Raw genomic sequence first — 18254 nt, forward strand, 5'->3', positions numbered from 1 at the left:
TACCCATCCAACGAAGACAACACAAGAATCAATACCCATATCTATAGGCATCCCAAACCCAGATGCATAGATGACAGTGTAAGAATACATACAACAACAGAAAGGGCACACCAGAACCTAGTGATCCTACAACAAGACATGAATATTCCAACGCAGCTGAAGTACAAGAAAACAACCCTAAAAACAACTTTATGAAGATGATAGAGGCCCTTAAAGAGGAAATGAAAAAAAATCCCTCAAAGACAAAAAATTGGAAGAAATCAATAAACCCCTTAAAGAAAGTTAAGAAAGCCAAGAATAAATAATGAAACAGGTGAAGGAAATGGGTCAAAACTTGAAAATTGAAATAGAAACAATAAAGAAAACACAAACCAAGGGAATTTTGGAAATAAAAAATCTGGGTAAGCGAACAGGAACTGCAGATACAAGAGATGGAAGAGAGAATTTCAGGCGTTGAAGATATGATAAAGGGAATAGATTCATCGGTCAAAGAAAAATTCCTAACGCAAAACATCAAGGAAATTTGGGACACCATGAAAAGACAAACCTAAAAATAATAGGGATAGGAGAAGGAGAAGAATACCAGCTCAAAGGCACAGAAAATATATTCAACAAAATCATAGACAAATACTTTTCCAACCCAAAGAAGGACATGCTTGTGAAGGTACAGTAAAAGAAGCTTACAGAACACCAAATATACTGGACCAGTATATAAGCTTCTGTAAGGCAAAGGACACTGTCAATAGGACAAAACACCATGCTACAGAATGGAAAAAGATCTTCACTAATCCCAAATCTGACAGTGTGATGATCTCCAAAATATATAAAGAACTCAAGAAACGCCAAATTACCAAATAATCCAATTAAAAAGCGGGGTACAGATCTAAACAGAGAATTCTCAATAGAATAATCTCAAATGGTTAAGATGCACTTAAACAATTGTTCAACATTCTTAGCCATAAGGGAAACGCAAATCAAAATGACTCCAAGATTCCACCTTACACTTGTCAAAGTGGCTAAGATAAAAAACACTGATGATAGCCTATGCTGGAGAGCCTGTGGAGCAATAGGAACACTCCTCCATTGCTGGTGGGAGTGCAAAATTGTACAACCACTTTGGAAATGGATAAGACAGTTTCTCAGAAAATTGGGAATTAGTCTATCACAAGACCCAGCTATACTAATCTTGGGAATACACCTAAAGGGTGCTCAACCATACCACAAGGACACTTGCTCAACTATGTTCATAGCAGCATCATTGGTAATAGCTAGAACCTGGAAACAGTCTAGATGCCCTCAACTGAATGGATGAAGAAAATGTACATTTACACAATGGAGCTAAAAAGCAATGACATCATGAAACTGGCAGCTAAATGGATGGAATTAGAAAAAAATCATCCTGAGTGAGGTAACCCAGACCCAGAAGAGCAAACATGATATGTACTTACGTATAAGTGAATATGTGTAAAGGATAACCAGATCGCAAATCCAAAATCCCAGAGAGGCTAGGTAACAAGGAGGGCCCAATGAGGGACTCATGGATTTCCCTGGGAAGGAGAATTAGAAGTGATCTCCTGGGTAAACTGGGGGCGGGGGTGGTTGGCTGCAGGATGGAGAGGGAGAGCAATGAAAGGGATGTCTTGATGGAGGGTTTGGGGATAGGGGGAAACCTGGTGCCAAGGAAACTCCCATGAACCCATAAGCTAAGACTCCTAGAAATAGTGGAGAGGGTGTCTTAAACTAACCAATCAGATTGGTGACTACCCAAATTGTCATCACAGAGCCTTCATCCAGTAACTGATGGAAGTCAATGCAAAGATCCACAGCAAAGCACTGGGCTGAACTCTGGGAGTCCTGTTGAAGAAAGGTAGGAGGGATTTTATGCAGTGTGGTCAAGGTTGTGATAGGGGAACCCACAGAGATAACTTGCCTGAGCTCGTGGGAGCTCATGGACTCTAGACCAAAGGCTAGGGAGCCTGCATGGAACCGACTTAGGCCCTCTGCGTATATGTAACATTTGTGTAGCTTGGCCTGTTTGTGGGGCTCCTAGCAATGGGGTCAGAACCTGTCCCTAGCACTTAGCTGCCTTTTGGGAACCCATTCCTGGTGCTGGGTTGCCTCATCCAGCCTTGTTGCAGGGGGAGGAGCTTGACCCTGCCTCAACTTGATGTGCCTTGCTTTGTTGATGCCCATGGGAGGCCTGCCCCTTTCTGAAAGGAGATGGTGGAGAAGTAGGTGGGGGTGGGTAGATAGGAGCCAAAGGTGGGAGGTTTGGTTGTAGGGGTAGGGAGCGGGAGAAAAGAAGGCAGAGGAAACTGATCAGGTTGTAAAATAAATAAAAATTCTAATTTATAAAAATGTGGTGATAGAACAATGCCTTATTCAGTCATCATCAGAGAAGCTTCCTACTTCAGCAGATGGGAATAAATACAGAGATTCCACAGTAGGACATTATGTGAGGAGTGGAGTGGGGAAGACAGAGGAGACATTTTGTAACACTCGGCTCTAAAAACATGTCTCCATCCAATCCCTCCCTTGAGAGCTCATGACCCCCATGGAAGAGGAGGCTGAAAGAATGTAAGATCCAGAGGAGACAGAGACTACTAGGAGAACAAGGCCCTCTAAACAACTGAACAAAGTTCATGTGAACTCACAGAGACTGAAGCAGCATATGCAGGGTCTGCCATGTGTCTGTACCAGGTCCTCTGCACATATATTAAAAACGTTCGGTTTAGCATTTTATGGGACTCCTGAGTGTATGAATAAGTGGGTCTCTGATTCTTGTACCTTCTCTTGGTGCCCTTTTTCTTCTGTTGTTTTGTCTTGTCCAGCTTCAATGTGATACTTATTATTTTATCTTATTATATTTTCTTTTGTCATTATCTCTAAAAACCTTGTTCTTTTCTCATGAGAGACTTTCTGGGAGTGGATCCAGATTGGAGGGAAGGTGGGGAGGATCTGGGAGGAGTAGAGAGATGGGAAACCATAATCAGGATATATTGCATGAGGAAAGAATCTATTTTCAATAAAATGGAAAAAAATTAAGAAAAAGAAAAATGTGTTTAAAGGAGTGAAGGATGGAGAAAGAAGGAAGCAAGGGGCAAATTTTCAAAGATGTTGATCAAGTCTCATAATGTACTGGGGAGATTCCTCAACAATCTGTTACTAACACATTTGTGGAAACTTTATGACATAGAAAATAGACAAATTTTTGTTTCAAACCTTGGATTTATAGTTGGATGTAAAAGGTTAATGTACTCTGACTCTATTGTTCATATATACTAGGTTTATTGACAATTCATCTCCCTCAACAGTAATTAAAACCCAAATTCAAGAATAATAAACTGGCAAGCATCCAATATTTCATTTAATTAAAGTCTATAATCCAACCAGTTAATTAATGTACCAAAAAATAGAAAAAGGTGCTGGATGGAGTTATATATCTATTTTCTGTCCCAGACCACCCTGATCAGTTTTAAGTGCTTGGAAACCTTACTTAGACATTTCCATAATACTGCCCACCATACCTGGGAATTTTAGATTTGCAAAGCTATGCAAGCTGTAAATTAAGTTTAGCTCTCAAGATGCACTTGTATATATGAAAAGTATTGTAAAAAATGATAGTTACATCACTTAATATAAACAGGATGGACACTGCACTTGCCATTATAAATTTCTGAGTATATGTATAGAAAAGCACATGGAAAACAGTGGTAAGACAGTCTCTTCTTTACTCATGACAAAGAATAAGGAAAACAAAGACACTGGCGGTCATTATAGAATCCCTGAAAAGAAGAGTGGATTATGGGTGATAGTCTTCTATAGTCTCCTGTTATACATGTTCTCAAGTGCTAAAATGCTGGAGATTTTTCCAACCAGCCCAAGAATGTGGTCAGTCACTAGTATTTACTGAGCATCATGAATATCCAAAGGCATGGGGTCATGGTTGCTCTATTGTTGACACATTCTGATATCACTGAATGCTGTCATGGTGGTAAATGTAGGCATTCCACATCACTCCAAAAGTCATGCTAACGTAGGGTCCCATGGGTTCATCAAAGGAGTCACATGCAGATGGATTAGGACCTTGGTAGATTAGGTCTTTATTTTAGTTTTGGCAGATGGTGCTGTCTACATGCTGAGTTTTATGGCCTGAATGGTACTTCCATCATGGATTCAATTTGACTAAAATCTTGGGACCCTTTATAGAACCATGTATTAAATCATTGTTCCCTAAGTGGTGGTGCTATTTTTGGAGGTTCTGGACACTTAAGGAGATGGTATGTATTTGGAGGAAGCAGATACCAGGGTGTATACCTTTAAGGATTTTTATCTTGACCCTTGTCCTTCTTTTTCCTTCCTGTCCATAATGAAGTGGGGAGCCTCTGCCTCCTGCATGCATGACAGTGATGTTCTCTGTCTCACAACATGCTTGAATCAACAAAGACAAGAACTACAAACTCAGTTCTCTGAGACTGAACCATGTGGAATCATTCAGCGTCCTCTTAAGTTGTTCTCTCAGTCAGGTATTTTAGTCAGGAATGTTGAATACGAATAGGACAGAAATACATTTAGTTATGATGGTTTAACTTCTGTTTTTCAACATGTGGGGGTGTCCCTTCTATTGCTTATTTATGATTTGTTTTCAGTATCATGTTTCTCTTGCCTACCTGAGTGTGAACATAGTCACTGCCACTTTTAATTTTTTTGGAATTTTTAGCAGGAAGATGGCTTGGAATGCATAGCTGGTTGGTTGACTTTGCTGATATTAGCTGAACACAAAATGACTTCCATTATGGGAGGTTTTACTCCAGGGACAGTCTGAGTTAGCTCACCTGACAAATCCCAGAGACCTCAGAGTCAGCCCAAGTATTTAATGCAAGTGTTTAAGTTTCTTTTTCTAAGCACTGGTTTTTATAACTACATGATACTAGTCACTGTAGGCAGGTATAGGCATTGAATGCCATTTCAAGGCCATTCTAGGCTACATAGTGAATTTGACACCTGTGTGTTCTACAGGAAAGGAACTTTGAGAGAGCTATGAAGAGAGCTTGACAGAGAGAGGAGAGAAGAGAAGAGAAGAGAGGAAAGGAGAGGGGAATTGGAGAGGAGGGGAAGATAAGTGAGGGGAGGAGAGAAGAGGAGGGGAGAGGATAGAACAACTAGAATGCCTTCCTAGACTATCTAGGGAATTCAGTGCCAACTTTGGTACATTATCCATACCATGTATTAGTTAGGGTTCTCTAGAGGAACAAAACTGAGGATAACTATATATACACACATTGATTTATTAGACTGATTTACACAATGTGTTCTGGGTAGTTCAGTCATACCTGTCTAGCACTGGAGAGGTTGAGAATCCCATAGTTGTTATATCTATGAGGCTGGGCATCTCAGTGGTCCTAACCTTGCACTGAAGGCCTGAAGGCCTGGAGTCTTTAGTCTACTTTGGAAGCCCAGTGAAGCTGGTATCGGCAAAGGAATGCAGTAGAAACTAGACAGATTAACTTTCCAGCAAGAGGGAAGGTAAGAAGGCCTAAAGCAAAAGCTTCCTTCTTCCATACCATTTTGCCTAGCTTGTCACCAGAATGTGCCATTCACATTTAGCATGATTTCTTTTTCATATAATTGAAATTCAATAAATTCCTCAGGATTGCACAGAAATTTGCATTGTAATAGATTCCAGATTTGATCAAGTTGATAAGCAAGATTAACCATCGCACCTTGTCTCAAAACAAATTTGTATTTTTAAAAAGCAATGGCTATAGTTCTGTGGTACATAGCTTACAACATATCCATTGCCCTAGTTTCAACCTCCAGTAGCAGAAAAATTAATTTGTTGAGGATTATTTGTCCAAAGAAAATGATGTTTAATAATATGGTCCCTTTAAGGATTGCTCTGATCATTAGAAGGGATTTCAGGAATCAGCCTGCAACATTCCTTCAATCTACTTACCCCTGTCCAGAGTACTCCTACTGGGAATTCCAGACCCCTCAATGATCTCCAGAGACTGACTTGGAGATTTTTTCCTGCCTCAACCTTCATTCATCCGAACCCACACCTACAATTTACAAACCTCCAAAGACAGAATGTTCATTTTGACTTTGCTGTTCAGGGAAGATTTTAGGCATGTAGTAGCATTCCTCCTTCCCATTTTAACTATTGAATTCTTCCTTTTTGTTTTGTTAGGGGAAATAGCCGTAAGGAATGTCTTCCACTGTCACCCCAAACCACTACATGGGTTCATCTCTCCATCTTGTGCTTTGGTGTAATGTGCACTGACACATCTTCCCATGCTGGCTCCTGGGAGACCACCGTTAGTAGCTGGCATGTAAAACCATGTTGCATCTAAATTACTTTTCTTTGAGGAACAAAAATAGGGATGCCTTCAGACCTTTGTTTCCAGGAGTTACATTCTGCTCATTTTGTTGATAATTGGCTTCAAGGAACTGAATTCCTAGGATATTATCCTGTAGTCTGTTCCTAGAATTTTCTTCCTTGGGCACATGGAAGGATGCAGGCAAAGAGAGTACCTAAAAATAAAGCCCCTGAAGACACACTTTTGAGTATAGGTATGTAAATCAGTGGTATTATTTGCCTGGCAGAAGCAAGTACTTGGGTTCTGACAACGTTTCAAACAACAAACAATGACAGAAAATAATATAAAACCTCCCACAAGCCATGCATGGTGGTTTATAACCATAATCCCAGCCCTTTGTAGGCTGAGGCAGGTGAATTTCTTCAAAGGTGAGCTCAGCTGTGTCTATATGAGGATTTTAAGGAAAATTACTATTGTTGCTATCTCATAACTGTACTTTTGCTATTATTATGAGTCATAATGAAAATATTTGATATGCAAACCCTGTAAAAGGATCATCTCCAAAGGGGTTGTAACTCACAGGTTGAGAACTACTGTGGTAAAGGATCATAGTAATAAAATACCTCCTCACGCAGTCCTCATCAGAGAGACAACTTGTAATATATTGGAATTAACAGAGAACTGCAACTGAACAACGAATGTGCAGGGAGTAAGAGACTTTGAAGCACTCAGTTGTAAATGGTATGCCTTTATCAAAGCCATCTCTTCAAGGATCATGAAGAAGAAGATGTGGAAAGATTTTAAGAACCAGAAGTAACGAATGTCTCCAGGGAAACAGTGTCTTTCAGGCACAGCAGGGCTGATACACATATGAATTCGCAGAGACTGTGGCAGCATGCACAGTACCTAAACAGGTTCAAGTCAGAAGAGATCCCAGCACTGAGAGGGGAAAATGGACATGGGGTCCCACCCCTAACCAAGAAGCTATATGCAGTTGATCCCTGCTGGCAAAGAGAAAGTCAGCTTTTTTTTTCCAGTAGAGTGTTACTGTGTATATCTACCATACTGCAGGATAGGCTGCATGTCCAAAAGTAGTTGGCAAAACCAAAATGAACTCAATGGAATTTTTGTGAACTTTTGGTTTGAGTTTGGCTTTGTAGTCTTATTGTTCTTTTGTTTTTGTTTTCATTTTTGTCTTTGAGAGTTTTGTGGCTTTTTTGTTTCTTGTTTTTTTTTTTTGAAAAAAGAATCAGGTAGTTGGGTGAGTAGGGAGGTGGGAAGATTCTGGGAAAAACTGGGGAAGGGGAAACTATCAAATGTATTCTTTTATCTATAATGATTGCCAGTTTTGTTCCTTTGGCTAAGAAATGCAGAGGCAATTCCAGGTTTACATTTCTTTTTATAGTTTTTCACCAGAGTTTAGTGCTTTTATTGCCTCTACAAGCTGGTTATAAATTAATTTTAATTAACTCCTGCTTATTAAAACATCTGAAATTCTTTGTGAGACACTTATTCATTAAAAAATACACATAAGCAAAAGGCAAAATTAAAACATATCACACAAAAATAAAGACTATTAAGTTTTTTGAGATACATATACATGTAATACATATAATTAAGAATTTTCCTACATATGTGAGCTTATACTAAGCATGCAGCTTTTAAAAATATGCAGCTTTTTTATTTGATTTTTAATCATATAACATGAAATGAACACATTTCCATACGTAAGTGTGAAAGTTTCCAACTGAAAAATAAACATGGAAGATAGGTCAAAATGCAAAATCCAATGAGATGCTGGTAACAACGAAACTACCTAAATGAAAATACTGCTAGGTAATTAAAAGTAAAATGAAGTTCAAAGATACATTAGGGAATGTTAAGAGAAAGAAAGCAGCAAGACTTCAATATCAGAGAAAAAGATTCCAAGGCCTGGAGCTCACAGCGTAAGGACAGCTTCGGAAATGTCTTTGCCTCCAATGCACTATTACAAATTTTGTTTCCCTAAGCCTTTCCAGCTCATCTACTCCTCTTATCACTTCTTCAGGGTTCAGATGCCTTGTGGGAGTGTCCTCTTTAGGTTCCAGGCTGGGTTGAACAGGCTCTTCTCTAAGGCTTCCATCTGCTTCCTACCCCATATTTTTCCAGAAGCCTAGAGATTCACTCATGCTTTCTGTGGTAGATGTTCTGAAGGACGGCCTTCATCTGCCTTTGGTGTGTTCTGTGGTGTCTCTTCATTCTTCCCACAAGACTTTTGCATGTTGAGTGTTTCTGTTTTGAATAAATGAATCCAGTAGGTATCTGGAAATTATTCTCTCTTCTGACACCTGGAATTTATGTCATGCCTAAAAGATAAAGAGTCCTGGAAGGAGCTGGGCCACTCTTCTCTGGCAGGACTAAGCTGCTACTGAGGAACTGGGCCTGGACTATAAGATGATCAGATATATTGTATGGAAAAAAATTTTAAGTTAAAAAATCAGAAAAGGGCCGAGTGGTGGTGGCACACACCTTTAATGTCATCACTCAGGAGGCAGAGGAAGATGAGATCTCTGTGAGTTTGAGGCCAGCCTGGTCTACAGAGCTAGTTCCTAAAAATTCAGGACTACACAGAGACTCTCTCTCTAAAAACAAAAAAATCAGAAAAGGGCTACAAAACCAAACAGAGTTCTCAAAATATGAAACACAAATAACCGAGAAATACTTTTAATAGTCAACATCCTAAACCAAATGAGTACAAATTAAAACCAATTTGTGGTTGCATCTTACCCCAGTCACAATGGCCAAGATCAATAAAGCAAAAGACAGCTCATGCTGGTGAGGATGTGGTTTAAGGGGAACAGCCACCCATTGCTGGTGGGAGTATAAACTTGTACAGCCACTGTGAAAATAAGTGTTGGTTCCTCAGGAAGCTGGAACTAGATCTACCTCAAGATCCAGCTATACCCACATGACTGTACATCTCATTTCAGAGATATTTTCAATCCATGATCATCGGTTCCCAAATCATAATAGCAAGAAATTGGAAATGATTTAGATGTCACAAACTGATGAATGGATACTTAAAATGTGGTACACTCACACAATGGAATGTTATTTAGCTATTAAGAAAAATGAAATTTGTAGGTAAATAGATAGAGCTAGAAAAAATTATCCTGAGTAAGGTAATCCAAACCCGGAAAGACAAATATTATGTTTTCTCTTATATGTGGACTAGCACTCATGGTGCTATACAGTACATTGCACACTTGTGAAGGATAAAAATAATCATCAATATCATTTTCTATAAATGCTTCTACTTGAAACAGTGACCTACTGGTTCAATGGTGTAACAAATTTTGTGGGAGTAATTAGCCACCTTTTGATGGGATATAAGACCCACTCCATGAGAAGGAACCAATATCTGACAACGCTAAAGTGGCCAAGAACCTGTGACTAGACAGGTCATGGACCCTAGGGAAAAACTACTATTATTTTGCTAAAAGAACATGGAATATAAATTACTCCTGATAACATATTTCTATATCCACAGATCAATGCTTCACATAACCCTTGTAAGAGGAACTTAAAGTACACGAGAATTAACAAAGAGACCTACAACAGCTGGACAACGCACAGAAAGTGAGAGGCTTTGGAGCACTTAATCCTAAATGGAGTATCTTCATCAAACTCCTCCCCATAAAGATCGGGAATCTAGATATCTAAGGGAATGGGACCACTGACTTCCCAGAGTTCCTGACTATGGTGGCTGAAAATATGAAAGAGACAGTGTGGATGAAGAGGAGATCTAACAGACCTTCTATACAAGAGTATGGGCCCCAGCTTTTAGGAAGAGAACCATTGCCTTTGTCACCTATGCTACAGGAGTGTGCTAGTCCCTTTCTGGGATTATATTGACAGTTCAAGTGAACTCTGTCCTCTGATTTGGTCAGTTTTTGCTCCACAGACTCCCCAGCTATCTCTCCCTTTTCCCTCCTGGCTCCTCTGTGTGTGTCTCTCTCTCCTTATTTGGTCCTTCCTCCAAACCATTTCTTTCTCTGCTTCTCCAAGGTTTCTCACCCCTCAGAGTTTCATCTCAACCCCTTTCATTGCCGCTACTCAGCTCCTGATTATGGTGTCACAGAGACCTAGAAAATAGTCAACTCCAGGACCCCTTCTCCCAAAGGGCTCCCCTGCCTGGTTGGAGCGAGTCATATAGTCTCACTAGCCCGGCCCTGTATGATAAGGTCCCAGCCAGGGCAAGATGGCTGTGGTGTAGGACACATGGTGGCTGTGGAGCCACAGAAGCAGGAGCTGCAAAGTGTGGAGGGGCATAGCAACCCCCTTCTTTATCTCCACAGAGACTCCAGGCATCTAGGCAGCCTTGCCAGCTGGCAACTCAGGACCCTACCTCATTGTGGCCAAGAGCTATGCGGCCAGGTTTTCTATCTGGGAAGGGTCCCTTAGGCAGGAGACTGAGATAAAAGCTATGCTGGATCCTCCCTATTGGGTCTCCAAACCCGCTTCCTCTAACTGACATAGGACAATCTTTCTGTTTTGGAACTCCCTTCCCCACGCTTGTGATCTGCCATTGTTTCTGCCCCTCCCCCAAACCTGGGTACTCTTGATTTTGTTTCCATTTCTCAGCTACAGAGAAGCAAATGCCTTTTGGACAGAGATAATCATTTTTAAAAAGTTGTCTTAAACCCCCCACAAAAGGTTGATATTTAAAAATACATGTACAGGTAATCTTAATTATTTTAAAAAAACAGTGACTAGATATGAGAAAAGTGTTTTAAAGAATGGGGTTATATTTTTGGTAAAAAAGGGCTAAAAGGAAAAGAGACTATTTTGAGTAAGGATGAATTTTGTATGATAAAATAAGATTTTTGTCCCAAGAATAAAAATTAACAGATGAGGACAAAAAAAAACCCCACAAAAGTTAAGGCCAAGTTGCAAAAGGTCAATGGAGGATGGGACTTAAGGATGATATATATTTGGTGATTAAGAGTCTGCCCAAGGGTGCTGTACTCTACAAGACTTTTGTCCATGTGGTTCCTGCCAAACCCGAGGGAACCTTCAAACTGGTGGCCATGCTTTGATCCTGTGGAGACCATCGGATAGAGACTCGAGCCCAGTTCACAGGGGCATGTAATAGCGGAAGTCAAGGGCCAGGGTGAGGGCAAGGTCCCCACGGAAGGGACCTGTTGGATGGTGACTCTGTGGGAGCCTTTGTGCTGTGACTCTTGGAAACCCTTTGGTAGCTTGGACATGCCATCAATAAAGCTAGCTGGAGTCCTGCAAAAAAAAGTTATAAATTGGAGTTGAGGCAAGACCGAGTCCCTCCCCCCTGCATCAGGACTGAGCAAGGCATCCCACCATAGAGAATAGGTTCTAAAAAGCCAGCTCATGCACCAGGGGTCCCACAAACAGACCAAGCCCGCCAACTGTCACCCACATTCAGAGGGCTTGGTTCGGTCCCATGCAGGTTCCCTAGCTCCAGAGTCCATGAGCTCCCACTAGCTTGGGTCAGCTGTCGCTGTGGATTTCCCCATTATGATCTTGACCCTCTTGCTCATATAATCCCTCCTTCCTCTCTTTGACTGGATTCCAGGAGTTTTGTCCCGTGCTTGGCTGTGGATCTCTTAATCTTCTTCCATCAATTACTGGATGAAGGTTCTACTATTGTGGATGTCCAGGTGTTGGTGTGGGTTCACGAGGTCCATCCAAGGAAGACTCAGAGACACTTTAAGAATGAATTTGTCCCTCTTTTGGCCACTGCATGGGACGCCAGCCTTGATGAGTTCAATCTGAAGTACATTTCCTATACCCAGGACATTTTTTCTCTATATTTACACTTTAACCGATTGATTACCAATGCTCAGAACAACTTGAATGAAGCTTCCAAAAATACAATGACAAATGTAATGTCGATTCACTAGGTACCAGTTTTCCAGGTTTTCTGAACCAAGTTTTGCATAAGCTTTTGTATCCTTGGAAAAGTCCCAAACAAAGTTTGCACAGGGGAGAAAAGGTGTCTAGTCAACAAAGGATGCATTAGGCTAGGTGGTAGCTCCAGAGTTAAGTCAGGTGTCACCCAGTGGGGAGTTAGGGTTAGTTGCTATCATGACAGGATGCTGCTAAATTCTATTAATTTATTTCTTTCAAAACATAGATGTTTCCTCTTTGGGCTTTTAGTCACAAAGCAAAAGAACCACAATGTAATTCACTAACAATGTAGGGTATAGCAATGAAACTGTCTCTGTTGCTGCATAAGGGTTAAATACAATCATTGAAAAAATTTTCATATTCAATAAATAAAATAAGAGAGTTATAAATTCCTGATGGTATAGTGGTCTATTCATGGTAACAAAAACTGACTTAAAATATATGTCTAATCAAGATAATCACCTTTGGAGGAGCTGAGTCATGGCAAAAACTACAGTAAAACTTAATTATGTACTTAAATTAAAAGATCTATTAAATTAATTTAGGTCTTATAAAAGTACAGCATAAAAGGGATTTTTAAAGAGTGGTTCTCAGTTTCCCCATGGATATATCTAAGAGTTAAAGTTTATTTTGGTATTATAAGAATCTCAGTTCAGAAACTGAAATTTTTAAGGGTCAAAATCATAACAGGAATAAACTACCTTAATTTATAAATGCTAATCTTATGTTACTAATTTATTGTGAATCCTTGAAACAATGGTAATTAAGACACAAAAATTAATTATCAGTCACCGTATAGTGATTAAAAATCTTTAATGTGCTCAGAATTATGTTTGTAGCCATGCTGAGTACAAATGCAAATGTTGTCAAAGCTAAGCCTAAAGCAAAGAACTCAAAACACTTTTTTTTTGAGTTCACACAGCAAAGCACAGACTTCAAATATCAGTGTTGCTAAAGCTGGGAAGCTTAATTTATACCCGCAGCATGAACTACAGTAGTCACTTGTGCTGTTTAAATGAAGGCTAATAAAAATCAAATACAAGGAAATTACTACCACACTAGGCAGCATGAGTGACAGACATTACTCCCCCCCCAAAATCTTTACTGGACCTCTTGTTTTGAGAAAGCTATGTGAGACTGGCTACTGGGGCAAAATTCTCAAAAGTTGTGAGTAGGCCTGGTGCAGGAAGACTTGGTATCCCAAGCCTGTGGCAAAGTTTCCCATGGGGGAAGCTGTGGTCCTCTACCTGGTACAGGAAGCCTCAAGGGTGGAGTTTCTGGAGTAAAATTCCCAGTATCTGTGGATGGACCTTTAGTGGGAGGCCGTTGTGGCATACTGCTTAAAGTAAGGTAGTATTCTGAAAACTTTTTATTTATTTGTTTGCTTGTTTGCCTGTTTATTTATTTACTTTGGGTTTTCCAAGACAGGGTTTCTCTGTAGCTTTGGAGCGTAACCTGGAATTAGCTCTGTAGACCAGGCTGGTCTCAAACTCACAGAGATCTGCTTGCCTCTGCCTCCTGAGTGCTGGGATTAAAGTCGTGTGCCACCATACCCAGCTGAAAACTTTTTTTAAAAAAGTAAGTAACACTGGGGACTTTCTTTCTGTGTATTTCAGCATAATATAGAGTTGCTGTACAGTAATATGCCACTGTCACTTTCTACAAATGGTAACTAAATGTGTTTCCTAAATGTGTAGTTTTGTCTTTTCATCCCAGCTATATAATGATGTTGGTTGTCCATGTCAACTAGGATCTGTCCTAGTGTGTTGATGCCACCTCTGCTAGCACCACCTTCATTTATGTACAGCAGTGGCTCTACTAAACTGTCACCACCTCTGATGACAGGATTAGATGCTATGAAAGAAATGGATGACAGATAAGTGTGAACCTGTCATGTGGATCTTTATCATGGACTTTAGAGGTTCACTAGCAAACACATCCTACCCCAGAAATTCTGAAAAAGAAAGTAGATGACAAAAGAAAGCAAAGACAGTTCTATGGTCAGTCCCCAAATGATGTCATGCACCTCACACATTAATGCCAAGAGCTCACAGCTGACTGAGAAACCAGCAACAAGTCGTGAGAGATATGTATAGGAGATTTGAGTTCACAGTCCTTGGCTTTGTTTATTTTTCTGTTTCCTTTGAGTTGATAACCCTGGACACGTCCTTAGAGGAATGGCATGGTGAATGACCTTGTTTAATGGTGTTATAGTGTGGGTGTGACCTGTCCATGAAAACAGCTCATGTGTTAAATGATTGCTTCCAAAATGGTTTTGCTATTATGATAGGATCTATAATCATAAGGGGGATGGTATACAGCAGCAGAAAATAGATACCAGGAGGTGTGCATTCAAAAATTTTGCCTCATCCCTGGTCCCTTCTCTATTTCCTATTTATTACAAAATCAGTAGCCTCTGCCTCCTGTTTTCAAACCAAACACCCAAAATCAACACAGCCAAGGACTGTGAACTCAGATCTCTTATACTGAGCAAAATTAAACAATTCTTTCCTTTAATCTGTTCCCTCAGTCATTTTGGTCACAGACATGGGAAACTAAACAACACAGAGGCTTTGGAGTCATGGCCACTCAACTTAATGTTTTATTTCTCACCATTACAATGATATGAAAGATAGACCAAAGTTAACGGAAATCATACTTCCCAAGGCTAACAATATGTCATGTGATTCCCCCTCCTCTTTATCTCTCCTCTCTCATGATGCTTGGCAGTGCACTCTTTGTCCCTGTCTTTCTGAATCATTTCTGCCTCACTGTGTCTGTGCATTTCTGTGTCTTTTCCCTCTGCTTCTTTAATGAATGGTAAGTATCTTAGAGTTTCTGTTGCTGTGATAAAACATCATGACCAAAAGCAACTTGAGAAGGAAAAGATGTATTTCATAACACAGCTTGTAGTCTATCAACCAAGGACATCAGGACTAGAACATGAAGGCAGGAGCTGATGCAGAGGCCATAGAGGAGTGCTCCCACTGACTTGCTCCCTGTGGCCTGTTCAATTCCTTATTTTTTTTTTTTTTTGGTTTTTCAAGAGAAGGTTTCTCTGTTTAACAGCCCTGGCTGTCCTAGAACTCACTCTGTAGACCATGCTGACCTTGAACTCACAGAGTTCACTGCCTCCTGAGTGCTGAGATCAAAGGTGTGTGCCACCACCACCTGGCTCAACCCACTTTTTTATACCATCCAGGAACATCTAACCAGACATGGTACTGCCGTCAATGGACTAGGCCTTCCGATATCAATAATTAATCAAGAAAATGAACTATAGGCTTGTCTACCCACAATTGTTTTTGTACTCAACATATATATTTCTCACAAAACAATTATAGATGAAAAATCTCTTCTCCCAGAGCGCAAGTCTGCGATGATACAATGAAAAACTGCCCTTGCACGATTTTCCACCTGCATGTGGGTTGCTTACGTTTGCCAGAGGCTGATTTCCTTCCTCTGTGGTAAGAAATGTCTCAGGATATATACATACTAGTAATTGCTGTTTTGTGATATTGTGCAATATATATATATATATATATATATATATATATATATATATATATTGTCTTCCTTTGTCTCCCAGGATACCAACTCCTAAAATCCTTGGTGAAAAGTTTCTGCATCCTGATAAGCCTCTCCACTGATGCACTCTCCACTGATGCAGTAATCCAAATCAAACTTAATTTAAAAAGCTCATGTTTAATGGATACAATGCTCCCAGATAGCCATTCCAGTCCCCCAGAGAGGAGATGGAAAAGAGAGATGCTACCCACAGATTCTATGAGGGCATTTTCTCTTCCAAAATGACTCTAGAATGTGTTCAGTTGACATAAACATAATATAAAATCAACCAGGAGAGTAAGGAAATACTGTCTAAAGTCTGGCTGTCTCATTGCAAGCTTTCCTCCACTGATACTTTCTGCCTTTATGAAGAGCTCCAGGTTGTTGCACTCTTGATTTATCTAGGCATATTCACAAGCATAGAAAGATGCATTCTACATTAGGTAGGGCATTAAAAACTCATATAGTTGATCTGCCCTCCTCAGCCCACGTGCAACTATAACTATACATATATACATATATATGTTATATATATATATATATGTTTATGTGTATAGCTTTCTCTCCTCATGTTTCAATTTGATGACTGGATCAATGTCATGGCGGGTGTCTTTGCCTTACTCCTGAATTTTACTATTTTTTTAATATCATGATACTTCATGCTACCATATTCATTTATTACTCATTTATTAACACTGGCATATTTTTTTAGACAGGGTCTCATTATGCTGCCCTGAATGGCATGGGATTCCCTATGTAGATAATATTGGTTTTGAAGGTCACCAATATTTAAAGGTGGTTCCAGGATCATCATCTTTATGGTTAAATGTTTGTGTCTAAACTTTATCATATGTCTGCACCAACATTCAGAATTGCAGCTGTTAGAAGGTGCATACATTCATCCAGTTGTCAGTAAATATTGCTATAAGACTCATATCTGAGTTTGTATAGATCATTCTTTCAGGAGTAGATCTCCAGGGCAAAGACCCAGATCCTCAAACACACAATCAGTTCTTTCCTCCAGGTATTGATCTTACAGAGTACTTTACAGTTTCAAAGAGCCATTCTTATTCTGTCTTGTACTTCTTTTGTGTTTCCCAGTGTTCATTGTCATCATGGTCTTACTCAACAAATGTGCCAATATCCAAGTAGGGGATTGCTTTGGCTACCGTAGCATGGATCTTTTGCAATACCTCCATGGCCCTTCCACAGTGGCAAATTCGGTACTTGGATAATGCCATTATCTCCTACCCTAGCTTTTGGCCTTTGTGGAAACGTGGAGAGCCTGCATTTAACACCATGGCAACAACTCTAGCAATGTCAGAGTTTTGTCTCTGATACACCTACCAGAATGCCTTCATCCCCTTGAATATTTGTGTAACTCAACACCTGCTACTGGTTTCCACCATTCTTATGATGAATGGGACATTATCCCTCATTTTTGCTTTTCTGAATTTGTACACAGGGAGACTACAAAAGAATGCTACCTACAATACATTTGTCATTTAAGCAGTTCTGAACATCATTGTCATCAGCTTTGTCTTCCCTGCTTGTTGGGAGACGTCATTCTGTAAATATGTGTCTGATTGGTTTGAATAAAGCACTGTAGGCCAATAGGGAAACAAGATAGGTGGGACTAGGAGTCTAGGAGGATTCTGGGAATTGTAGTGAGGAGAGCTCTCACCATGTGATCTCCTGAGAGCAACGTGTGCTAAGGAGTGTGTCCTCAAAAAGGTAAGTTCTTATAAAATATATATTAGTAATTATGGGTTAATAATCAAATCAGAGCTAGTTGATAAGAAACCAAGCAAACGGCCAACAGCTTCATAATTATTATAGTGTCCTGTGTGTTATTTGGGGGCTTAGACAACTCAGCAGCGCCCAAGTGGCTTGTGGGAAGACTACACGCTACACCTGCTGCCTTATACAATTCTTTCTTAATATTACACAAGGAAGGGATTGTCTTTCCAGCATCTTTCTGTGGGGACACCAGACCTTGAGCAGAAACCCACTTCCCCTTTGGCCTGGGAGCAGGCAGCTGTGAGATAATGTTTACTGAAAACAATTCAGTGCTATAAAGCTCTTGATAGGGCTCAGATAAGGGCTTGCTCACTGAAACACCATGACTTTGACACCCCCTATGGCTAGATGCTTCTTCCTGTCCCCCCTGCTGTGTCTCCCCGATTCTGGGGCCGGAGATTAAACCACCAGCCAGGAGGGTGAGAAGTCTGGAAAGAATTGTATGTAGATGGATTGCAGAAGTCCTTAAAAAGGGAAGCGTTTTTTTTCTTGGAGAGACTTCTGCTAAGCGGACTAGACTTCTCTCTCCTAAGCTGACTTGGGGACTTCTCCTAAGCTGACTTGGGCTCTCTCTCCTAAGCGGACTTGGGGTCTCCTCCTAAGCTGACTTGGGAAGCATAAAGTTTTCTTAAAGCAACCGAA

General features: G+C 40.2%; 1 long non-coding RNA gene and 1 pseudogene across 1 annotated transcript; one reads left to right on the top strand and one right to left on the bottom strand.

Moving 5' to 3' along the window:
• Window positions 1-1668: 1668 nt before the first annotated feature.
• On the top strand, window positions 1669-11606 carry LOC121139948. Its single transcript, XR_005876729.1, has 2 exons — window positions 1669-1867; window positions 9850-11606. It is a non-coding gene; the product is annotated as an uncharacterized LOC121139948 (long non-coding RNA).
• LOC101841940 lies at window positions 8063-8668 on the bottom strand (annotated as a pseudogene).
• Window positions 11607-18254: the final 6648 nt, after the last annotated feature.

This window comes from Mesocricetus auratus, unplaced genomic scaffold (assembly GCF_017639785.1).
Source record: "Mesocricetus auratus isolate SY011 unplaced genomic scaffold, BCM_Maur_2.0 Super-Scaffold_100003, whole genome shotgun sequence".
Classification (NCBI taxonomy): domain Eukaryota; kingdom Metazoa; phylum Chordata; class Mammalia; order Rodentia; family Cricetidae; genus Mesocricetus; species Mesocricetus auratus.